The following is a 26,472-nucleotide window of genomic DNA, read 5'->3' as shown; positions in this document are numbered from 1 at the left end:
TTCTATATCCTGTGATACCAATACTCAGCCAAATTTAAATTCTCATGGAAAATTAAACAAGCACATCCATTTTATGAGATTGCAGATTTGCTTTCATCTTATACATATACCAAAGAATTGTTTTAAACTAATTTTATTTGTAATCTATTATCAGTAATGATTTGCATACCTGCTTTAGATTCCATACACCCAGGGCAATGTAAAACTTTGTTGAGCATAAAGGGATTGTAAGTGAAGAGCATTTAAGAAGGTTTGAGCTACATCTTTAATAGCAGCTGTCATGTTCCATACTTACCATTGCCAGCTTTGCATCTACAGCTTCTTTGCATTCGTCAGTGTCCCAGTTCTCCATGGTTTCTTTTGTGTGTGTGTGTGGGGGGGGGTAGGTAGGAGAAACTGCTTTTTTGATAGGGTTTTGCTAAGTGGCTCATTCTGGAACTTGCTGTGTAGACCCAGCTTGCCTCTATCCTGCAGTAATTCTCTTCTCTCTGGCGTTGTAGAGCTAAGATTTATAGGTGTGAGCCACCACACCCAACTTGTTATGTTGTTTGTCCCCTCCCATTTATTTCTTCTATTTGCATGTGGTGGTAATGTGGAGGTAAGAGGACAGTTTGTGGACATCAGTTGTCTTTCTACTGTGTGGGTCCCAGGACTGAACTCGGATCACTAGACCTGTGGCAAGCGTCTTTACCCACTGAGCCATCTTGCTAGCCTGCCTGGTTTTTGTTTGTTCTATTACTTCTAATTTTTACTGTGTTTCAGATGACCACCTTTTTACTTACTTGCTTTTGAAAAGAACCCCACTTTAAAGAATTTACTTTTGCCACGCTGCGGTGGCATATGCTTTTAATCCCAGCACTCCCGGGAGGCAGAGGCAGGCAGATTGCGGAGTTTGAGGCCAGTCTGAGCTACAAAGTAAGTTCCAGAGCAGCCAGAGCTGTTACACAGAGAAACCCTGTCTTGAAAAACCAAAAATAAATAAATAAACAAATAAATAAATAAATTTACTTTTACAATAGAAAACACAGAAAAGTAATGAAGAAGAAAATTGTCAGCTGTGATACCTATGAGCCATTGTTATATTTGGGACCATATTCATTACTTCTCTTTTTCCAATTCTTTAAAGTCCTATGTGCTTATTTTACTCATTTTCCCCCCTGTTTTAACAAAGGACAGATATTTCCCACAGTACTTGTTCTTCTGTAGTATAATGTAGTGGCCGTGCCATACAAATTGACAGTGTTGAAACTGTCAATTTGAAACCTTGGCTTCAATTACTTCCTATCTGTGTGATCTGGGACAAGTTAACTGCTCTGGGCTTCCATTTACCCATTTTGAAAATGAAGATAATTTCCTTACCTTACATGCACTGTTGCTCTATCCATTAAATGAGGTAATATACAAAAAGGAATTATTGGCAGTTAATAAATACTAGCTTTTATAATAATGGGGGCATGGTCATCATATTATTGCACACTTTTAACAAGGAATGCACTGCAAAAGGTAAGCAGAGTGTAAACATTTCTTGGAAAATGGAATGAAGCTAGTGACCTGTGTTGCTCTAAGTGCTCATAACCTACTACTTCTAACTGGAAGGCCAGCCTCCAGCAGCCAGGGTATGCAAAAAAAAAAAAAAAAAAAATCACCATTGTGGCAGGGGGAGGGGGCTAGACTTTCTGTCTGAGGGGTAGGAAACACACACTTTCTGATAATAACTTTCTCTCTTTCTCTTTTACTTTTGAAAAATCTCTCTCTAAAAATCTGTCTCCATACATTTTTTTCTTTTTCGAGACAGGGTTTCTCTGTGTAGTTTTGGTGCCTGTCCTGGAACTCACTCTGTAGACCAGGTTGGCCTCGAACTCACAGAGATCTGCTTGGCCCTGCCTCCTGAATGCTGGGATTAAAGGCATGAGCCACCACTGCCTAGCTTCCACACATCTTTAGTTTCATCTCTTTTCACACAGCTCTACACTGCCACATTTCTTTACTTATAACTTGCATCTCTCTTCTACATCACCCACTCACTCACTCTCCTCTACACATACATTTCTGCTCTACATACACATCTCTGACTCCACCGCTCAAAATCTGGACAGATATGAGTTACATTTTCAAGGTCATAAAGCATTTCTTGAGTAAACAATAAGAGACAGAGCCATGAGAAATCACACAGTTTCTCTTGGGCTAGGGATCACACTGACTGGGTATGGTAAATAAAACAGGCATATAGCTTTGAGTGGTTAGCATTCTTAGACAGAGAGTGACATTGAAATTCAGGACTTAATAAACAGTTGGCTGAACCTTGAGGCCAGGAGTATGTGCAGAAAGTCAGTTGCTGAGAAAATTATGTCTATTAAAGTTGCTCTGTGCCTGACCTAAGTAAAGAATGAAACAAAGAACATAACAATAATCAATGGAAGATAAATCAAGGCTATGCATGTAGGTCAATGGTAGAACACTTGACCATCAAATAGAAGGTCTTGTGTATTCTCTGCAGGGGAAACTAGTCTGTTTTGAATTTGTTCTAAAGTCTTAGCTAAATATGTAAAAGTCTGTCTTTGTAGCTGAGAATTTTTCTATGTCAGTCTGAGTAATGAAAAATAATCCAGTATTATTTCTATTCATCAGAATTATACAACTTAAGCAGAAATCATCTTCCTGAGTATCCATGGCCCAAAGATGGAATATTTAGATGATAAACATACAGGCATTGGGAAAACACCCAAAGCAGTTCTTAGGGAAGAAATGTAGTGGCATATGAGAAAAATTACAGACAATTTTTACAAAACAAATGGATTTAGAGTCAGTGACCCCCACAGTCTTTGCCAAGTGGGGGTTCCCTATCAGAGAATTATTCATCTGGTAAGTCACCTTGTTGAATATCAGTTGTCATCTGCTGTCTATTCTTAATGGCCTCGGGTAACCTTTCTAGAGGGAAGTTTGCAATATGTATCACATACTAATCCAGTAATTTTACCAATAACAACCTATACTTAAAAAACTGTGATGGTGCCAGCAAGGTGGCTCAGAAGGTAAAGTCACCTGCTGTCAAGTCTGGTGACCTGAGTTCAGGTGACCTGAGTTCAGTCCTTAGACCTTTGTGGTGGAACTAAAGAAGGAACTGCCGACCTGTGCGTGCGTGCATGCGTGCGTGCGTGCGAGCGAGCGAGCGTGTGTACACATATGTGCTCATGTATGGGCATGCACACATACACACACTATTAAAAATAGTTGGGCATTTGGCACACTTTTAATCCCAGTGCTTAGGAGGCAGAGGCAGGCAGATAGCTGTGCATCTGAGACTACCCTGAGCAACATAGTTGAGTTCCAGGCCAGTCAGGGCTACATAGTAAGGTGCTGTCTCAGACTTAACAAATTTAAATGCCAAACAAATACCCTACAATGTACCTTGCAATTTAACTATGTAGTCTTAACATTCTGAACAGTAACAAAAGAAGCAAAGAGAAACAATGAAATAAGACTAGTAATATGCCCCAACTCACACAGGTAGGGAGTAATTGAATCTAGGATTTGAAACTTGACAGGTTACTTAAATACTCTGTGCCTCAGTTTCTTCTGTAGTATGGAATCATTAGGGATTCTTTAATTCTTTAATAGGTTATTTAAAGAATTGAACAAACAATAGATGTGTAGAAGTTAACACATAACTGGCACAGTGTTCAGTAAAATGGAATTCAATATATCTGTCATTGTTTCCGTGCTTTTGTTCTGTGTGTTTGTTTGAGACAGGGGTTCTCTGTGAGACCTTGGCTGTCTTGGAACTCACTTTGTAGATCAGTTTGAAGGGTACTTGCTGTGGATAGTGATGTCTTGTGGGCATAGGCCTCTGAGGGCAGGTGGGTTTTGTGTTTTGTTTTTTACGGTGTGCAGTTACCCACAGGCCAGAAGAGGATGTCATATTCCCAGGAGTTGGACTTAAAGGCAGTTGTGAGCCCTTGATGTGGGTGCTGAGAATAGAGCTCTGGTCCTCTGGAAGAACAACAAGGACTCTGAATCTTTGAGAGCCCTGCTGGTGTTTTTTTTTTTTTTTTTTTTTTTTTTTTAATCTGTGTCAGCTGCACATTGATACTTGTTCTCCACTAGACTAGAGCCTCTCTGAGGGCATCCTTGTCTTCTTGGTGTTCACTTGAACCCACCTTACTTTCTCTTATGGCTTGATGACTCATGTTCGTGTAATGTTGTGTCCTGCCAGGAAACTGTTTAAAGTATTTTGGATTTCTCCACAGTACCTTTAGTAGTATTAACAACTGGTTTGTTTTTTGTTGTTTGTTTTTATCCTATTGTTTCTTTTTCTGATTGATAACTTAATGAAATTCAGGCATAGCAATCCTTACAAACTTAGCCCCACAGAACATGGTGTGTTTTTTGCAAGAAGGTCAATAGTTCCCTGGCAGGCAGTTGGATTATGTGCATTATGCTGGGATAGTTGCTTGTAATTATCTGTCTGAAAGTCCCAGGCCTGTTGTTGCTTCCTTATGAAATCTCCTTGATTGCTCGAGTTGCTGCTCATCCTGCGTACAAGCCCCTCCCTTAGGCGTGTGACTCACTATTTGAAAGCTGGGACAGTATAGTAATTAACTACCTGCCTCTCATTACACAGAGATGAGAATTTAAATGCAGGCTCCCTTCTAACTCTTTCTTTCTCAGTGGTTACTCCTGTTGACATGTAGCAACACTCTCCCCTACCTCACCTTCTGAAACTGGTTTTTCCTCTGGTTGGAAATGATTAGTTTGCATATTCCTATACAAGGGATGGGCTTTATAGGGGTACAGTTAGCAGAAAATAATTCCATTTTATGCAGTTTTAAGAATGTCATTAATTGATTTTTTTTTATTCAAGTATAGATCTTAAGGGGTTTGGGCTGTAAATGAAAGTAATTTTAAGTTTTTAGTAAATAAGTAAGTAAAATATATGGCAGAATAGTTTGATTAAAGTTTATTATAAACAGTATATCCTTAAGGTGATAACTATTTCTCATGAAGTATAATTTTTAGGAAACTGTAAAATGATTCACTATACTTTAATTACATTGCTTTGACAATCTTAAAAATTAATCTCAGTTATGCATCATTAGAAAACAAGTCTATTATGAGGAAGTTTTAAAGTATTTTGTTCTCTAAATAGGACATTAGAATTAGCTGCTCTTGTCTTAGTGGACACATCTATAATCCTGGTACTTTAGAGTATGGGGCAGGGGGATAATGAGTTTAAATCTAGCCTGGGCAATTTAACTTTAAAGTTCTGGGTTAGAGCCAGGCGGTGGTGGCACATGCCTTTAATCCCAGCACTCTGGGGGCAGAGGCAGAGGCAGGTGGCTCTCTGTGAGTTTGAGGTCAGCCTGGTCTACAGAGTAAGATCCAGAACAGGCACCAAAACTACAGAGAGAAACCCTGTCAAAAAAAAGCCAGAGGAGAGAACAGAGGGAGGGTGGGTTTTAATGGGCTGGTATAGTTAGATCCAATTCCTCTTGTTCGAATTGATAGTCTTGGTCCACTAGGAGTTCTTGGTCAAATCGGTGCTGTTGGGCTCTGTTTCTTCAGGAGCAGCTTAGTCAAATCAGTATTAATGGGTTCTGTCTCAGGGAGCAGTTGTTCCAAATCGGTGCAGGGTGTGCTTATGGTTCCAGGGGTTGTTAGGTTTGTAGGTTTTTTTTTTTGTTGTTTTTTTTTTTGTTTGTTTGTTTGTTTTGGTGGGGGAGCAGGGAAAGTTAGCTGTCTGGTCTCTGGGACTCTGATGGGTAGGGCCTAGGGGCTAGAGACCTGATCTGCCAATCCAGAAATGGGGGCTACCAGTTGGTGTAGGGTAGGCTTATGATTCTGGTGATCTGGTTCAGTAGCTGGTCGGTGCCTTCTTTTGTGTTCTCAGGTCACGTTTTGCTCATTCGTCAACTCCTCAGCTGATCAACTCCTGCAGACTGTAGGCTTTTGAATCCTCTCCCGAATGGATCTCAGCTCAGCAGGTTGTTCAGTAGGGCATTCTCACCAACACCTCCAAGTTGTTGGGTTTCGCAGGATCGGCAGCTGGGTTGGCTTCAGACAGAATGTTCGGATCGGTTCTGGTTGCGTCCCACGGAGATGGCTCCTTCCCCCGTGTACTGGGATTAAAGGCGTCCCTGTTCCAAACTCTTAATCTCCATGTTTTCACTAACTCCTTAGCGGGTAAAAGCTCAGTTTCTGGTCTTTATTACGACCGCGTCTCAGCCTTTGCCACCACCCTATCCAATTCTTCAATATCAAATAAAATCTTTGTAAGATATATATAGAATAAACAACCCTTCCCCAATGTACTTGCCTCTAAATTGTTTTTTACTCATAGTTGTGTGATTTTTCCTGGAAAGGTGAACAGAATGTCTCTTCATTCCAGATGGGGTACAGGCAACTGATCAAAAAACAGTTATACCCAAGTCTAGTATGGTGAGCCAGTGAGATTATTGGGGTTACTCACAGGAGCATGGCTAAGACTCCTAGGAAGAGCTATATCACTGGCGTTCTCTGCCAACAATTTCTTACTGCTTATTAAGAAACTCTTGGGGAGGGGCCTTATAAGTCTAGTCAGTTTTCTAAGCTTCCTGAATCTTAATGGGTTTCCCTTCTCTCTGCAGGATCAATATTCTATTTAAGAAGAAATAGCTATACAACAGAAGCATAGGCATACTTTTTGATCTTTTAAGAACAATTTAATTTTTCACTCTATTTATAAGTAACAGTTTGGGGTTGGATATGGCTCTGTGGTTAAGAGCACTGGCTGTTCTTCCAGCTGACCCAGGTTTGATCCCCAACCAACATGACTGTTCACAACCAACTGTAACTCCAGATCCAGTGGGTCCATTGGCCTCTTCTGGCCTCTGCAGGTACACAAGCACGAACATGCAGGCACAACACTCATACCCATAATTTTTTTAGTCTTTAAAAAATAATGTTTCTAAAATTTGAAATTTGCTGGTTAAATAAAGCTCTTTGGGACTTCCTTGTAGACCTCTCAGTTTGATTTTAATAACTTCTGTCATAACAGCATTGTTTACTAAACGTCTGTATATAATTATCTTATAGCTAATAATAACAACAAAATTTTCCAGATTTTTTTGTTAGCTTTTTAAAAAACAAGGATTTTTAAAACATTTATAGTTATAATTTTGAGGTTTTGTTCATGTTGGTGTAGTGTCATGGTTCCTTCATTTCCACTACTGTGTGATGGTTCCATTTATGAATATACTATTACCTATTTCACTGTTGTTCTAGGTTTGCCACTAAGAGATACTGTGAATAAAGCTGTATGTGTCTGAAGGTTATAGAGCTAGACTTTGTTATTGTTGAGTGTATACACTGTTAGCTCTACTGAGGAATGGTAGAGTTTTCTTTTGAACAGTTGTAGATTGAGCTGAATGGACTGGGATTCAAGAGGAATGGGCCTGTAAGAGGATGGAAAATTGAGATGAGTTCTGGTCTGTGTGTTTTTGAGTTTTAACAAACCTAGTTTGTATTGCTGAACAGACATTTGAGCTGGGTTTGGTTTTTAACTTCACCTGTCTTTTTTTTCCCCCCTTGGGCTGACTCATTCTGATATGTCTTTCCCTTGTTGAAGTGATCTTTATTATTATTATTAACGTCATCATACTATGACAGCTTACAATTACTTTATAATAATAGAAAATTTGTCTGTTCTTATATCATAAATCTCAAGCCATCATATGCGGTCTTTATATTTTTATAGAATGTGAATAACTGATACATTAAAGTAGTTTTCTAGCCACCATGAATGCTATAAATAAAAAGTGAAGAAGTTGTTAGCAAAGGGGAGGAGAAGATAAATGTACAAGCTGGAACAAATACAGAAGCAAGGAAGTAATGGGCCTTTAGAACTCGAGCAAGCTATCTGCTACTCATCCCTGGTGATTTCATTTTATTGTAGCAGAACTCGGTCAGCATTTTTCTATCTGTCTGTCTATCTATCTATCTATCTATCTATCTATCTATCTATTTTCCACCTTGATTTTTTTAAATGAACATAATTGCAATTGTGACCATTTTTAAGTTCACAATTCAGTGGCATGAATTATATTCAAGATATTAATTACACTCATGATATTCATTAATCACACTCATGATATTCATTACATTTGTGGTATTCATTGATTACATTTGCAGTATTCATTCAGTAACTATATTGATGATATTAATTAATTAATTAATTTATTGATTTATTACATTCATGATATTATGTCCCGATACTGCTGTCCATTTGTGGGTCTTTTCCATCATACAAAACAGAGATTCTATACTTAGGAAACCATTGCTCTATATTCCTTTCTTCTCCAGCATGAGATAACTTCTAATCTTTCTGTCTCTATGAATTTGTATATTCTATATATTTCATGTAATACAATTCTATAGTATTTGCCCTTTTTTAATGTAAAAACATTTTATGTACAACTGCAGGAGAAATAATACACAGATAGCTTGAACATAAAAACGGGTTATAATTCAAGAGTCCAAGGTTATTTGAAACTGGAAAATATTTTCTCTGTAGAAAATAATATTGGTATTTTTTACAAGTTTAATTATAATATTAATTACAAGTTTCTTTATATGATCAGAATATGCAACAGTGGATGTTTTGGGGCCAGTAAGCACTTAGTAATTTAGAATTACTTTCTAATGATTCTTGATAATAGAAATTTTACTGTCTTGTGTGGAGCTTATTTGATGGTGCTTTTGCAAAACTATTGGCTAATAATACCACTGATAATTTCTTAAACTCTTTACAGACACACATGCAAAAAGGATAGTATGTATTTGTTTGGTAGTATGATTCTGTTTACTTGGAAAGGGAAGGAGGATTATCAAATATTATGTTAATTTACATAGAAAAATTAAAGTTTTAGAATTTGTTAATGTGTCATTATTGGGAAGGACAAATTGAAAAGAAGCAGAGGTGCCATTTGTGGTGGTGCACGCCAGTAGGATTTGCTGAAGGAGGCGGAGGCAGGAGGATCACGAGTTCCAGGCCAGCCTGGGCTACACATTTAAGGCTGGGCGGTGGTGGCGCACGCCTTTAATCCCAGCACTCAGGAGGCAGAGGCAGGCGGATCTCTGTGAGTTCGAGGCGCAAAGCTACATAGAGAAACCCTGTCTCGAAAAACCAAAAAGGAAAAGAGAGAGAGAGAGAGAGAGAGAGAGAGAGAGAGAGAGAGAGAGAGAGAGAGAGAGAGAGGAGACGCAGAGGTGATTGTGTAGGATTGGCTTTGCTGCAGTGCTAGGCTAGAGCAGTTGGTATTCATCCGGAGTATGAATATGGTATTCATCCGGAGTTAGAGGAAGGGCAGGCAGACGGGCAAGGAACTGTCCTTACCTAAGACTGAGATTCAAGAGTTGGCTTGGGAGTTAGCGTTTTCTTTAGTCCTGTGCTACAAGGCTGCCCTTCCCCCAGAGTTCTTCCCTATAAAATCCAGCCATTTTGGTCACCCTTCCCTTCTGTACCTTTGCCCTCTTGGCTGCTGTAACTTACTCCCCACTCCCCTCTCTCACGTGGCCCAGCGCAGTCAGGATCATGGCCACTCTCAACTCTCCCAGATGCCCCTGTCTCTGCCTGTGCTCTCCCACATACCTATAATTAACTTTCTCCTCCACTATACCTAGGATTAGTTAATGTCCTTTCCTTTCCTTTTTATTTTTCCACTCAGTCTTAAATGTGGTAATCTGTCTATGTCTGTCTTTGAAATGCTAGTACTACAGGCATGTGCCACCATGCCTGGCAAAATAGTGTATATTAGATTTTTGCTATTCAAAGCAGAGGTGAAAACATTTTAGAAAGTTTTTAAATTATAATTTTGAAATAATTATAGTAAAGAGAAGTCCCATATTGCCATTTATCTTTCCTCTAATTCTTATTGTCCACAACACAATATCAAAACTGAAGTTGATTTGTACTTTTTGTAAGAGTAGCTCTTTTTGCTGGGTGGTGGTGGTGCACGTCTTTGATTTCAGCACTCAGGAGGCAGAGGCAGGTAGATCTCTGAGTTCAAGGACAGCCAGGGATACAGAATGAGTTTCAGGGACAGCCAGGGAATACACAGGGAAACCCTGTCTTGAAAAACAAACAAATGAAAGAATAGTTCTTCTCCATTTCAACATAAGTATAGGGCTGAGGAGGTGACTGAGTGGGTAAAAGGGAATAAAATGCCTGTTGCATAAGCATGAGGACTCGGTGGATTTCTAGCATGTTGCAAAAAGCAGCATGCCTTTGTAACCCAGTGCTGCTAGTTGGAGATGAGGATCCTCGGGGATTGTTGGCCAGCTAGTGTAGCCAGTTGTTGATCAGTGAGTTCAGTGAGAGACCCTATCTCAAAAAGTAAGGTGGAGAGCAGTAGAGGAAGGAAGCTATGCAAAGTCAGTCTCTGGTCCCTGCACATAAATACATGTGTGCACACCCCCCAGCATAAACATGGTCATGTAATTATTGGCATCAAGACACAAACACCATACAAAGATGTTACAATCAATCAGCAATCTGTTTTCCATTTCTATGATTCCATCGAATCCTATTTAAAAATATTTTAAAATGAAATTATATTAACTGTTTAAAATAGGCTTTCTTACATTCAACCTAACCACTTGAAATCATCCATTCAAGTTGGCAGTCAATCATTCATCCCTTTTAGTGGCTGAATACGATTTCATGGTTATGACAGACCTTGGTTTATCAAAGCACAATAGTTTGTTTCTCTAGTTTTTATCCATTAAAATAAAGCTACTCTGAGCATTTGGGTTTCAAGATTTTGTGGTCCCCCCCCTCACTCCCCCCGACTCATGCACGCCTATCTTTTCTTTTAAGACAGGTTGGTTCTTTTGTAGCCTTGGTTGGCTGTGTAGCTCTGAATTCCCGTGGCTAAGTCCCTCCCCTCTCCCATTCTTTCTTTGTTGAGGATTACACCCAGGGCCTCAAAGCCTGTTAAGCATTCTACCAAGGCCCAAAGTTTTATTTAATTAGTTATAAGGGGTCATTTCTTTGGATTAGGCACTGTTAAATTTATGTCATGTTTTTTGTTTGTTTGTTTTTATTCTTGATTTTTGATGTGCCAGGGATTTTTGATGTGATAGGGATCTTGCACATGCTAGGCAAAGTGCACTGTCATTGAATTTGCCCATGACTTAAAATATGGTAAAGGAGCCGGGGCGGTGGTGGCGCACGCCTTTAATCCCAGCACTCGGGAGGCAGAGCCAGGAGAATCTCTGTGAGTTCGAGGCCAGCCTGGGCTACCAAGTGTGTTCCAGGAAAGGCGCAAAGCTACACAGAGAAACCCTGTCTCGAAAAACAAACAAACAAACAAAAATATGGTAAAGGAACACCTTCTTTTCTTTGTTTTTATTTTGTTTTGTTTTTGGAGATTTTTTTCAGCTGGACTTGGGTGGTGCACACCTTTGATTGTAGCATTCAGGAGGCAGAGGCAGGCGGGATGAGATGTCTGAATTTGAGGTCAGCTTAGTCTACATAGTGAGTTCCAGGACTGCAAGAGCTACATAGTGATACCCTGTCTCAAAAAAAAAAAATTATTTTTTTTCATATGTCCATTTGAGGCTATGGCACATGTATCCAGGTGCCCATAGAAGACAGAGAGAGTGTGGAATCCCCTGGAACTGGAGTTGAAGATGGTTGTGAGCTGCCCGTTGCAGTTCAAACTCTGATTCTCTGGAAAAAACAGCAAACACTCTTAACTACAGAATCATGTCTCTAGTTCCCCAAAGAAGACTCTTGAGGACCATTGCTATAACATCACTGCGTCAGAGTTTTGTTTTACTTAAGGGGAGGATCGAGTTTACCTCCAAATACAACACTGGCTAGTGGATATCTAGAGCCAGTGAGCAGGCTGTGGGGGTTTGTGACTGGAAAATGACTAAGAAGAAACCCATAGGCTGAGCAGATATTCTTGATAAACCTACGTAACAGGATTTTTTTTCCTGAAGTCAGGCCAGATCAAGGTAATAAAGCATCACTTGGGAGGATAAAGAAGAGGGTAGAGGGACTTGATCAGATATGGGGTAATGGAGCGACCTGCTAAGTCTGCTTAGTTTAAGACTGGATTTTCGTTGGTGGCGCACGCCTTTAATCCCAGCACTTGGGAGGCAGAGCCAGGCGGATCTCTGTGAGTTCGAGGCCAGCCTGGGCTACCAAGTGAGCTCCAGGAAAGGCGCAAAGCTACACAGAGAAACCCTGTCTTGAAAAACCAAAAAAAAAAAAAAAAAAAAAAAAAGACTGGATTTTAGGTGAAGGCAAACAGATTGGCATAGAAGAAAATTCAGAGGACTTTGGCCAAGCAAAGAACCTTTGTCAGTGTCTAAGAGTTCAGCCAGCAGGTTGTATGTTACTGATGTGTTTTCAGGAGGAAAGAGACAGGATCTTCCTATGTAGCATGTAGCTAGGCTAACTGGGGACACGTCATCCCCTTACCGCAGCTTCCTGTGTGCTGGGAATACAGGCATGCACCATAGTGGCCTGGTTGGTATGTACAGTGAGTTTTTAAAAGAAGTTAATGGGCTGGAGAGACTCAGCTCAGGGGTTAAGAACACTTGCTGCTCTTGCAGAGGACCAAGGTTTGAGTCCCTACATGGCAGCTCACCACTGTCTGTAACTCCAGTTCTAGGGATTCAGCATCTTCCTGGCCTCCTTGAGCACCAGGCATACACAAGGTACATATACATACATGTAAACATTCATACACAGTAAATAAATAAAAGGAACTGCCAAGCTCTTTTCTAAAGTGGCTGTGCTGTTTTGCATGCTTATCAGCTGTATTTGAGAAAATGCATTTTCTTTATATTTTTGCTAGTACTTGGCCACTGTGTTAAACTTATCTGTCCTAGTAGGTGTGTAGTGATGTCTCTGTCAGGCTTAATTTGCATTTCTCAGTGACTAATGGTCTTCTGTGTGTTTATTTGCTGTTCATATGACCTCTTAAATAAGATGTCTGTCACCCTTAAAAAACTATTTTCTTGTTGAATTTTTTCTTTCTCCTGTTGAATTTGAATTTCCCCCCATTGCTGGATATTGAACTTCGAGCCATGCTGGTTCTCTTAAGCACTTTACCACTAAACTCTGCTCCACCACCATTGTTGAGCTTTGAGGAGGCTTCAGAGATTCTTGATGAGTCATTTGTTACATGGATACTTTGCAGATATTTCTCCGTGTCTCTGTCTTGTTCTTTCCCTTTCTTATAAAGGTCTCTTTAAGTGTTTTCAATCTTAAGTTACCAAGATATTTTAACCATCACTAGTGCCCGGGTGTGTGTATATTAGTAATAATAAGAATATTTGCCAAGCATGTGCCAGGCCCTGGATTCAATTCCCAGTCCACAAAAATAAGCCAAGGGAAATCCATCAGGAACAAACACATTATGGATAAGTACAATTGTTGACCCTAAGTGTCTGTTACTTGTATTAAGGCTTATTTTACACAGTACAGATAAATTGATCTAAGCAGAAACTGAAAATTACTTTTGAACTTTTCTATCTTAACATGCTTGAAAATTTTAGCACAAACTCTTTAGTGAAAAATTGCATTTACTTGGTGTTTGTCTTTTTTTGTTGCTACATTTCAGTTCATTTTTGTATGCTTGTGTGCATGCGCATGTGCTGTGATATGAGTGTTGAGGTCAGAGGAAAACTTGAAGGAGTAGGTTCTCGCCTTCCATTATATGGGACCAGGGGTTGAGCTCAGGTTGCTAGGCTTGGCAGCAGGCATCTTTACTTGCTGAGCCGTCTCACTGACCCTCGTGTTTGATTTTATAAGATCCCTAGGGAACACACATTCACAGTGCTAACAGGCTGTGATCAGTGGCCTAGTAAGTTCAGCGATTGACCATTTCGCCTATGTAGTCAGGACCTATGTATGCTTGTATGTAGTTACAGATTGGTGCTTCCGGGACTGTAGCATTGCACTATAGAGGCCCTTCTCCTGCAGTTTTTGGATTTCTAGTATGTAAATAACGATCTGAAGAGCTGTACTGTGAAACACATCTTTTCATTTCATTGTCTTGTTTACTTCTGAGTTATAGAAATAAAATCATACTTGATTTTCCTCAGCAGGCCCTAGGTTCGTTTTTGTTGTTGTTGTTGTTTTAGGATTTATTTATTTTATGTGAGTGTTTGCCTGCATATGTGACTGTACCACGTGAATTCTTGGTATCTGAGGAGGTCAAAAGAAGGGGTCAGATTCTCTGGAACCAGAGTTACAGATTGTGAACCACCATGTGGGTGCTAGGAACTGAACCCAGGTCCTCTGGAAGAGCAGTACATGCTCTTAACTATGAGCCGTCTCTCCAGCCCCTAAGATTAACATTTTAAAAAAATCTTCCTGAAATTTATTTTATGTTACTCTCATATAAGAGTACAGTAGGAGACTAGTTAATCTGGACTTTGGAATTCTGGTGTATTTGAACATTGGGGGTGGGTATTGTGTTTCTTTGTAGAAATTATCTTTAGATTTAGCCTAAAGCACAAACCTTTTTTAGCTGTGGAAACAGTTACAATAATTAGTGTTGTAATAAATAATGGGTTTTTCATGTTATTCATCATTTGATCCATTGCAAGTATCTGGTAGAATTAGAATAAGGCTTGATCGATGTTTAAGTAATGATACATTAGTGGGCTATTTTTACTTGTATGCAAATTAATTTATCACTGTAATTATCTCATCTCTACTTCTGTATACATTTTCAGGGTGAACTCATAGTTCCCCCATAAGACTTTGGAGTAAAATATGCCATTTCTAAAATGGAAGCATAATGTATTTTTTTATTAATTTAGTAGAAATTCTTCCAAGATTATCAAGATTTTGGATTGGAAAAATAAAAACACTAATCCTTCAAATCTATTTCTACCCTCCCTCATTTCTCCTAGTGACAATCTAAGAGTAGATCTGAAAAATTCTAGGACCTGGTTATGTTGTGGATTATACATGAAAAGACCCTGAAAACCTCCTAAGTGCAGACAGTTTTACTAATTGCTGTCGGGGTCATGCTCATTTTTTGGACAGTGAAAAATTTTGCCGTGGCAGCCTGTCTGCTGAGTGGAGTCTTTAAGAAAGACTGATAGACTAGACTGTTTTGAGTTGTCCCAGTTGATGTGGATTTAGTTACTATTGCCAAGACTATTAAACCTCCGCATGCTGTCATACTGAATGTTCTGAAGACAAAGGCATTTGACCTTGTAATGAGATATAGGTTTTGTTCATGCTGCTTTTGAAAAATTTCCTTCTGAAATATGAAATAGTACTTTTCTATTTGAAGTTTTAGTTTAAAAAAAAAAAAAAAACCCTCAGTGGAACTGTTTTTAAAATTCAGGCTAGGCAGGAAGATCATGAGTTCCAGGCCAGCCCTAGAGTACATAGTAAGACCTGTCTCAAAAAACAAGAAAATAAGCTCTAACTAAACATGCATATCTTTAAATAAATTAAAAAATGTTAATGTTTTCCACCCCTCATTTTTATAAATATCCCTTGAAGCAACAGGGTCCTTAAGGATAATATTAGTGTGGTTGAAATCTGCCTTCCAGAATTAGATCAGTACGATCAAATGCAATACCCTTACAAATCCTAGTATTATAAATAGGAGTTAGAATGAAATTGAAACTGGTTATTAAGATGTTTGTGCCTGGGAATGGTAATGCATACCTTTAATCTCAGCACTGGGGAAGCAGAGACAGAAGATCTCTGAATTCAAGACCAGCCTGGTGTACACTGGGAGTGCCAAGCCAGCCAGAGCTACATAGTGAGACCCTGCCTCAAAACACAAACAAAAAGATTTTGTGGTAAGAGGACCAACAAGATAGCTCAGCAGGTAGAGGAGTTTCCTGCCAAGCCTGGTAACTTGAGTTCAATTTCTAGGAACCACATGGTGGAATGAGAGAATCAGTGGCTGCAGGTTGTCCCCGACCTCCACCCTCTGCTTGCACAGTGGTTCTGCAAGGGGCGGGGGATCCCTCCATAGTAAATAAATGAAAATTACAGTAAGAGAGGGAAAGTGAGATTGGAAGAAAATTGTACATTTCAGTGTTGTTTCAGCAGTTCTTGGAGGGGTTTTTGTTTGTTCATTAAAATCTTAAGCTTAATGTGGACATTTTTTGTTTTGTTTTTGTTTTCTCAAGACAGGGTTTCTCTGTGCAGCTTTGCACCTTTCCTGGATCTCACTCTGTAGACCAGGTTGGCCTCAAACTCACAGAGATCCGCCTGCCTCTGCCTCCCGAGTGCTGGGATTAAAGGCGTGCGCCACCACCGCCCGGCTGGACATTTTTAACTAGTACTTTATTTTCCATAGAAGTATATGTTCTTCTTTGGTTAGTAACTTCATTGATTTTTACTTTGAAAATGAATGTTTTTACCTATGAAATACTTTGTGTTGATTTTACACATTTTATTTTGATAGTAAAAGTTCTTTCTTAAATAAGTTTTTTTTTTTTTTAGCAGATTTATGAAAATATGCATCGGTTTGATACTGTCTTGGAATTCATGAGATGGAAGCATAGGTCAAAGCTGTTTGGAGAAAATTGGAACTACAGTTTTATCTAGCCGCATCCCTGAGGTAAGGAAAATCAGAAAATCAAGTCATAGAAAATGCTTTCTATTTATTCACTCTTAATTCACTCTTCATTTCTTCACTATTGGAAAGTCTCTGTCGCTGCTGCAACTTCATTTCACCTTCTTCCGGGTCCTTGTCATACCAAGACTTGGTGGTAACTGCTCGGTTTCTTGAGCCATCTTCCTTATAGGTTAATAATTTTACTGTATTTTCATCTTAGAAATAAATGTTCCCCCTTCAAGAATGCCCCAGACCCAGTTGCCTTTGTATCAGTCAGTTTCCCTTAGTGTCCTGAGATGCCTGAGGTAGTCAACTTACAAAGAGAAGAGATTTATTTTGGCTTGGAGTTAATCTAGTTCACGACCTTCTTGCTTTGGACCTCTGGCAGTGCCAACACCACGGTGAGAGTTCCTGACAGAGCAGACTGCCACCCTCCTAACCCTGAGAGGTATGGGGGGGGCGGGGAGCTGGGCTCCAGCATCCTCCTCAGTGACCGGCTTCCTAGGAGATTCACCATCTCCTCCCAGTTGTACCATCCTGTGATTAAGGTCTTGACTCTTGGACCTTCAGGGGATGCTCATCCCACCAGAGTGGTCAGTCTTGTGATGGTCTTCAGTGACATTTCACCTCATCACTTTATTCTTCATTGTAATGACTTCTTGTGCACCACCTTATAGTTGTAACTGTTAGTAGGGTAATTTCTAATCTAAGTGACTCAGAAACCATGTCTTTAATTTTTAAGAGATTACATGAGTGACACAAAATTTTAAATAACATATACCAAAGCCTTTCATTACTCTCAATTCCACTGTTCTCCCTATCTTCCCTTCCATCCATCTTAGTGACCTGTCTTTTATAGTTAATTTATTGATCTGTTTATGTAGCATTAATCATCTTGAGTTAATTTTAATATCTAATATCTTTCTATAAAATCATGCAGTGACTAAGCATGGAGGCACACACCTGTAATCTTGGCCACTTTTGGGCTGAGACTGGAGGATGGTGATTATTGAGGCAAGCCTGGACAACTTTAGTGAGACTTTGTCTCAAAAAATAAAAAATAAAAATAAAAGAGTGGGGGCAGCTGGGTAGAACAATACTTTTTAGCTTGTGACTAGCCCAAAGATGAGGAGGTGAGAAAGAGGGGATAAGGAAACCAGGCAATAGCATTCTTGATTTTCTTTCTTTCCCTTAAAATGTTTTTTGTTTTATTATTTTTTATGTGTATGTATGTCTGTGGGAGGCATGTTCAGACCTGTGTGTGGGTGCCCACAGAGGGCAGAAGAGGATGTTAGATCCCCTGGAACTGGAATTACAAGTGATTGTGAGCCACCCAGTGTGTGTGTGCTGGGAACTGAACTCAGGTCCTCTGGAAGAGAAGCAAGCACTCTCAACCACTGAGTCATCCCTGCAGCCTAACTTCTTGATTTTCAAATGTATTCTTTTGGGGGAGGGGGTGGTGTTGGTTATTCTATGGCGCTGCCCCTCGTGGCTGGTCGCTGCCCATGGCGGGCGGCCGTGCCGGTGGAGGAGCGTGCTGATTAAAAGAATGATAGCCATGGTTACCTTTTTAGAGCTTTATTGGGGGTAGGGCGGAGAGAGAGTCAGAGACAGAGAGAGACACAGAGGTGGAGGAGGGAGAGAGGAGGGCCGGTGGGAAGGAGCAGAAAGAAAAGGGGACAGAGTGCACAGAGGGCCCACGCGCTTTTTAGGCTGATGACGTAATTAAGGACCGAATCCTTACATCCCAGACTTTCCCTTACTATAAAAAAAAGCAGGTAGATGGGACTGAGTAAGACAAGGGTTTTGAATTAGCTCAGAGGCCATATAGCACTAGATCTTCTCTGTTATCCTGGGGAAATGATGTAGGTGGCAGCCCTGTACATGTGTCAGTCCTGGAGCAAAGGCTTTGGTCTAGTTTGTTTAATGAAGAGCCATAGGTCAATGCAGATAGAGTAGAGGAACTGGAGTCTGGTGGACATTTGTAGACTTAAGCTTTTACTTAAGCCTAAGGTTACCAGGCTGCCATCAGAGGGCTTTAAACAGAGGTATGGTTTATCATGATCATAATTAGGATTGCTTTACCTGTGTGGTGAATATATGGTGCGTAAAGGTATTTGTAGGGTATTTGTAGACATTTTAGAGGCTGTTCGAATAATCCAAGTAAAGGTTACTAGTGTCTTAAATTAGAGAACAGAAGAGGTGGTGATTAGTATGTGGGGTCAGAATATAATCTGAAGGTGCAGATGGTTGATGGTAGGAGTCGGGGGTACACACGAATGACTGAGACTAAGTTAACTAAGGTGGGGAAGACCACAGATCTGGTAAATATGGGAGGGGGAAATACCAGGAGTAATAAACTACATAGCTGCTAGTAACATTATTTAATCACTTTGTATACTCTTTGAGTCATCCTCATGTGAGAATATTCTCATGTATTATACATTGAGCTTGTTTTTTCCATACCTCCCTACCCATGCTCCCTCACTCCCACTGGTCCCTTTTCTTCCACCAGGTTGTTTTGCTGGTTCTGCATTCACATTGTCTTAGTTAGGGTTTTAGCCTACTGGTGTGCACTGCCACAACCGGCAAGTTATTGGCTCTTGACTGAGTAATTGAGGCTTCAGACAAGACTGCTTGAGCATTTAGTGTTTCCAAGGATCTAGTTTGTCTTCTGGTCTCAGAGTAGCTGCCAGCAGCTTCAGAGACTGATATTTCTTATTTATATTCAAACTGAAAGATTGTCTATTCCTTAGATGCTAAAAAAGCAGGCTTGTGTTGTCCCAGATACACTCTCAGTAGCTCATGAAGCTAATTATTTTCTTCAGATTTGGATGAGATTGTGTTTTCACTGTTATAAAAATAATCACTAGAATAACCCTGACAGCTTTGGTGCAGTTACATAGCTGTATATTGGGGTTCTGATTGCTGGGAAAGAGGTTAGAAATTGGGGAAAGAAAATGGACGAGTTGCTTGTTAAGGGAAAAGACGATATTCTTATGCTAATCCAGGCTCTGGATAAGGAGCAGAGCTGCCATGCAAACAATGGCTGTGGAGCCAGAAAGTCTGCAGCCAGAATACTCCTTCTCAGAAAGCTTGTCAGACCCGGCGCCTGGAGCTGCCTAAGGGAGGGACCCCTGGAAAGGGGGTTTTTCCTTGCCGGTTTATGGAACTGGCAGCTGGCCAACTTGTTGGAAATTCCCACACCTTTCTAGTATTAAGTAAAAATGAAGGATATGGGGAACGCTTGACAGGAAAAGGAAAGAATGACTTCAGGCTTGTTTTTTCAGCTGACTTCAGACTTTCCCTGTTTTGTTTGGGGTTTTCTTTTTCTATTTGTTCTTCAGTTCTGATTAAACTGTTTGTCAACTTTACATTTTTTTAAACTTATGAAATTCTTTGAGGCTGGAGTGTTGTCTCTGTAGTTAGGAGTACATGTTACTCTTTCAGAGGACTTGGGTTCAATTTTCAGCACCCATACAGCAGTTAACGCCCGCCTGCAACTCCAGTCCCAGGGCACTAGAAAAACACACACACACACACACACACACACACACACACACACACACACGCACCCATGTAAAACAGTCATATTACATAGAATAAAAAGATGTTTCTTTAGCCAGGCAGTGGTGGCACATGTACCTTTAATCCCAGCACTCAGGAGGCAGAGGCAGGTGATCTCAGTGAGCTCGAGGCCAGCCTGGTCTACACAGGGTGGGTCCCAGACCAACCAGGGCTATCCAGAGAAACCCTGTCTCAAAAATAATAATAATAATAATAATAATAATAATAATAATAATAATAATAATAAATCTTTCTTTTAAAAAAAAAACTGTATTTCCTCCTAATTTTGCTTCATGTTATTTTCCTGAAGAAACTGTATCAAATGGGTATATACAGTTGTTGGATGCCAGTGTGATAGCTCTTTAATTCCTGTATCATTTTACAGTTTTGATTATACAGCATTTTAAATGTCTGTATGCATGTGTATTTGTGTATATTTGTGAGTGTATGTGAGTGTATGTGTGTGCGCGTGTGCGCGCGCCATTGGCTCTCTGCCACTTACTGTTATGAGACAGGATCTTTCACTAAACCTGGAGGAGCTCCTAGCTAGGGTGTCTATGTCCCCATGAGACTCCTGTCTCTACCTCCTCAGCACTGGGTTTTATAGATGCATATAACTACAAGTGCTTTTTTTGTGCCTACAGCGAACCAGAACTCTGATCTTCATACTTGTATGGAAACACTTTACTGGCTGGACCATCTCCTTAGCCTCTGCCCTTATGTTAATGACATTGGCAAAGTAGATATTTTTAACTTACGGTAAAGATGATTCAGCTGGTAAAAGCCCTTGCTTCTCAAACCTGACAAACCCAAGTTGATTTCCCAAAGGAATCCCACACTCAAATACCACACAGTAGTTTAAAAAAAAAAAAAATTAAGATTCTGATGAAAGTCTTAGCAATTAAAAATGCATATATTTTATTTTCAAATGTTAGAATGAAAATTATCAGTCTCAGTATGGTGATAAAATCAGGTTATGCCAGGCATGGTGGCACATACCTTTAATCTCAGTACTTGGGAGGCAGTGGCCAGTGGATCTTAAATGAGTTTGAGGCCATCCTGGTCTACAAAGTGAGTTCCAGGATAGCCAGGGCTATTACACAGAAAAAACTTGTCTCAAAAAACCAGAAAGTAAGGAATAAATACAATCAGGTAACAATTTTGCTTCTGTATTATGGTTGTAGAAACAGTGTGAGACAAACGAAGGGAAGTCCACCACATTTGTATTACTGTTAGTGATCATAGCGGTGACACCTGTCTACTGGGTCTGTAACACTGGGTATGAGGTACTAAATCCTCTAGGTTAGTGATGAAGGAATACAAGACCTTAATAGATGAACCAGCATTGTCAAAAGTCACAATCAAGTCAGAACTGACATTTAAAACCAAGCAGGTTGCTATCCTCTTTAGTCTGTTAAAATTGTTCTCTAGTGCATGATGTGAAAACTGCCTTCTCCTAGATAAATAAACTAAAGTCATTTTTATGGAATCAAGTCCATAACATCACATGGGGGGGGGGGATGTGTAACTATAATAACAGAGTTAGAAAGAGTCTGCTTTCTACCCCTCTGAAGTGAGTCTTGTGGAAATAATTTTAAAACAGAGCATGGCTTTGGCTACTTCTTTGAAGAAACATATTATCCATGATGTTACAATTTTCTGGGCATTTTGTCTGGCTGTTACTTGTATAGTTTTCTCACCTGACTACTTTTTCAGACTTCTTTCATGGTGATTAGGCTCTTATATTTCAGTATGTTTCTTACAATGGTATTGGTTTATCTATTCCTCCCCAAAGCTTAGTAACTCATAACAGCTGATATTTATTATCACATACATTAGCAAGAGTCCACCAAAGGCAGGAGGATATGGTGGTACATGACTGTAATCCAAGCACTTGGGAGGCTGAGGCAGAGAATCATCCCAAATTTCAGGCCAGCCTGGGTTTCAGATCAAATTGATCAGTCAAATGAAAAGAACCCACCAGAGGCAGGGTGTTTCTAACTTAGGGTTTCCATAAAATTGTGAGCAAAATGTCCAAATAACACAGTTCTAAAGGCTCCCCTGGTTGCTCACTCGAGTGGTTATTGGCAAACCTGTTTGTTGCCACACAAGCAAGCCTTGTAGGACTGTTCAGATATGCTTAGATCCCGACTGCTGGCTTCAGTAAGAGTGCATGAAGGCAGACGCTGAAGTACTTTTATGACCTAACAAAAGTCACTCGTGTTTACATCTTACTTGTTAGAAATGAGTCACTGAGTCTAGTCCATACTCAAGGGAGGGGAATTAGACTTCACTCTCTGGAGGATGCATCAAAGCGCCTGTGGATATACTTCAGATCTTAGCAGTGATCTTTGAGGGAAGGAAGCTTAGATAAGGGTCTTAGTGTGTAGCCAACGCTGATCTTTAACTGAGCCTTTGCCTTCTGTGTTGAAATTATAAGTATGCACCACTATGCCCAACCATTAGTGCACTTTCTAACTAAACAGTGCTCTGGGACTTTCATCCATGAACCTTAGCTTTTAATATCTCGGTGCTGTTGACATAATGGAAGATTTGTATCTTCAGCCCCAGATGTTTCCTTTAAGCTTGAGAACCAGATGCCCAGCAGACATTCCTTTTGGGTAATCTCAGATGTCTAAATCTGAACCTTTGAGCCTTTTTTCTTTACTTTGTCCAAAAATCTGCTTATTCACATTTTAGTAATTGCTCAGACCGGCAGTGTGAGAGTCATCTTTGGTGACTCACGCTTCTTGACCCCTGCACCCAACCATCACCAAGTACTATGTAGTCTTGATTTTTAGTTGTGTTCACTCACTGTACTGCTGCTGCCACCTGATCTTAACGACTTCTCCTCCTGCTTTACTTCTGCTCTTGCCTTTTCTAGTTCATTTCATTAAAACCAGCTAACTAATGCCCATCTCTCTTGCATTGAAAACCCAAATCTTTCATAGAGTCCTTGTCTTTTCTGTCTTTTTACCTTCTTTTGTCTCACACTACGGTATTCTCCATGGTTCAGAAGCATTGCTCCCTGTTCTGTTTCTCAGAAATCTTTGCACAGACTATTAGCTTGACCGATATTTATCTTCACATAGCAGCTAAAGTATTACTCCTCAGCACTGCTTACATGGGCTTTTTCATCCAGAATAGATCTGGACCCTCCAGGGTTTCACATTTTTTTCTACCTTACACTTAGTGCAGATATATTTTACTTTTTTTTTTATGTTTTGTTCTGTGTCAAGAGTATTTCCATCTTTTATTTTCTTCCCCTGAGATGCAGAGCCTCCCACAAACAGCTCTACCACTGTGCTATGACTGACCCATGTCAGAATATTTTAATTGTCTCATTTAGTGACTTTGAACTCCCTGGAGATGGGTCTGTTTTTCTATCATGACTATTTTCTTGGTGTTTAATATGTAGGCTGATGAATAAAATAAGCTCTTATTAAGGATAATATCCAGTGGCAAGAACACTGTTTACACAGGACTTGAAAGTTTGAGGGGAGCTAATGAATTAGTATTCTCTCCCTTTCTGTCTGTTCCTCTAATAGTTTGTGACCCTTGGTTCCATTTGTATGTTAATGGGTAATTTCTATGTCTTTTACTTTCCTGTAGTTATCTTCTGTGGGTATAGCAGTATGTTTCTACTAATACCTGATGAGATTACATTCCTAGTTTAGCATTGTTCTTAGTACAAATGTATTGATTTTATAGTTATCATAGGTTTTGTTTTGTTTTTCTGAGACAGGGTTTCTCTGTGTAGTTTTGGTGCCTGTCCTAGATCTCACTCTGTAGACCAGGCTGACCTTGAATTCACAGAGATCTGCCTGGCTCTGCCTCCTAAGTGCTGGGATCAAAGGCGTGTGACACCACTGCCTGGCCTGTCACAGGTTTTTAAACTGTAAGAATTTCTCACAGTTGGTGCTGCCCCGGTATATACCAGACCATGTCATAGACATGTTTGAGAAGAAGGAACTTTATTGAGTACCTACTCTGTGCCACTATAATTCTAAGTACTTTGTAATATATAATGTATATTTCATATTATAAGGTATAATTAATATAATGTATAGAGTAGCAATTAATAAATGGAGTCCGGAATCAGACCTTTTGAATTATAGCTCTATCACCAGGTGTGATTTTTAATTTTTTCAGTCCACTTCACTTACACCTTTCTTATGAGGCAGTTGTGGGGACTTTATAAATTAATTTTAACAAAGCATTTATAATAGTATTGGCACAAGAGGCGAATATGTTATCTTATTAGTTCTCAGGATAGCTGTGAGCCAGTGAGCACCCTTTGGTTCTGTAAAGGAAAACTTATTCAAAGATTTTAAGTTACTGGTTTAAGGCATACCTAGAATTTGGATTTGTATCAGTATTGCAATCGACCCTTTTCTCTGAAAAGGACTGATATGGAAAGTACACCAAAGGTCTCGTATACTATAAGTATGCTTGCTAGCAGGTAGTAGTCAGTAAGCCCAATGCTACCTTTATATAAACTGATGAAGGAACCAGTACAGGAACCAGTATAGAACAAGTCACAGCAATCAATCCCCACCCAAGATTGTGAGCTCCTTCAAGCAGAAATTGAGAGAATCGTGAGCTGGATATAGTGATGTGCACCTGGAAACTGAGACAGGAAATAGTTGGAGGCTAACCTGGGCTGTAAAGTGAAGCCATGTCTTAAAAATAAGCAGATGAATGAATCTGGAATACTTGTATTTGTATTTCTAGTAATACATACTCTATAAATGTCGGTTAATAAGCATATGGAAGAGTGGGAAGGAAAAGGCACTGAGTGATCTAGACAGGTGGAGTGCACCTTCTTCTAGATATGTGCTTGGCAGATGGAGATAGGATGATCAGGGTTAGCGGTATACTGAAAGCCCAAAACAAGCATTGTAGTTCAACTACAAGAATTGTAGTTGAACCATGTTAAGAGGTACGTTCTTTATACACACGCGACTTTGTCACATTGTAAACATTTTCATCTAATCATTTTAGACTTTAGATTATCTCAGTAATATGTTTTTGAAGCAATTTACATTTATAGTAGAGAAATTTCAAAAAATTTCTAAAATTTAAAGCACTTGTGGCAAAAGCCTGTAGCCCCAAGTACTTAGAAGGAAGAGGCAGGAAGGTCACATGTTCAAGATCATCCTTGAGTATTTGGTGAATTCATTGCCAGCCTCAGGTAGCTAAGATTCTGTCCAGGGAAAGAACAAGTTGGAAGGGGTTTTATGTGGAAATTTTAAATCATTAAGGCATGGTGATATATGCCTATGATCCTAGTATTTGGAGAGCTGACACAAGAAAACCACTGAGTTCCAGAATTGTAGATCGGTCTGAGTTATACAGCAAGACCTTGTCTCAAAATAACAAAACCAACAACCAAAAAAAAAAAAAAAAAAAAAACCCCAAGCAAATCAATGCAAAAGAACTTTTAGATTTAAACCAGTTATAAATTGTTTACCTATCTATGTACTGTATTTCCACAGTACTGTAAAGTGGAAAATGATTCACTAGGTAACAGAAAACACAGATTTCTTCTTCTTCTTCTTCTTCTTCTTCTTCTTCTTCTTCTTCTTCTTCTTCTTCTCCTTCTCCTTCTCCTTCTCCTTCTCCTTCTCCTTCTCCTTCTCCTTCTCCTTCTCCTTCTCCTTCTCCTTCTCCTTCTCCTTCTCCTTCTCCTTCTCCTTCTCCTTCTCCTTCTCCTTCTCCTCCTCCTCCTCCTCCTCCTCCTCCTCCTCCTCCTCCTCCTCCTCCTCCTCCTCCTTCTCCTTCCTTCTCCTTCTCCTTCTCCTTATTATCATTATCATTATCATTATTATTATTATTATTATTATTATTATTATTATATTATCTGGTAGAAATCATACCAAGGATAATAAAGTCATAAATAAGCAAAACCTTTTTCACTAAGAAATAGTTTAGGCCTAGGATAATGAAACCAAGCTGCCTGAACCAATAGAATAGGCCAAAAAGAGGAGTTATATTCATCTACGTGCAAATTAGCCTTTTTTCTGTTAACCTATTTCTATTTAATTTATTTTTATTTATTATTATTATTATTTTGCTTTAAAGTCTTTAAGAATTTACTGTGTGCACTGCTATTGTTTCTGGGATTACCATTTCATAAATGCTTACTACAGGTAGCACAGTGGAGACCCTGGCAACAAAAGTAGCTACTACAGTTAATCTTTCATTCTATTGGATATGATAAATTTAATTCAGTAGTTATATACATCTAGATTGGCTTTGAAAATTATAAATTTATAAACTCAAGTTCCAGTTGCTTTTGGGATACTATCTTACA

The 26,472-nt window shown here is 39.6% G+C and overlaps 1 protein-coding gene across 2 annotated transcripts in view; it reads left to right on the top strand.

The window, feature by feature from the left end:
* Bmpr1a (bone morphogenetic protein receptor type 1A) overlaps positions 1-26,472 on the top strand; it is a 116,533-nt gene that overhangs the window by 47,027 nt on the left and 43,034 nt on the right. Inside the window, exon 2 of one of the 2 annotated variants that reach the window (XM_076544405.1) lies at positions 16,478-16,592. The gene's annotated coding sequence lies outside the window, so the exon portion shown is untranslated. Of the gene's footprint in view, positions 1-16,474; positions 16,593-26,472 lie in introns of both variants that reach the window. The other variant, XM_076544406.1, reaches the window with a different exon arrangement.

This window comes from Peromyscus maniculatus, chromosome 9 (assembly GCF_049852395.1).
Source record: "Peromyscus maniculatus bairdii isolate BWxNUB_F1_BW_parent chromosome 9, HU_Pman_BW_mat_3.1, whole genome shotgun sequence".
NCBI lineage: Eukaryota > Metazoa > Chordata > Mammalia > Rodentia > Cricetidae > Peromyscus > Peromyscus maniculatus.
Note: the sequence above shows the minus strand (reverse complement) of the source record. Positions and strands in the feature narration are given on the sequence as shown.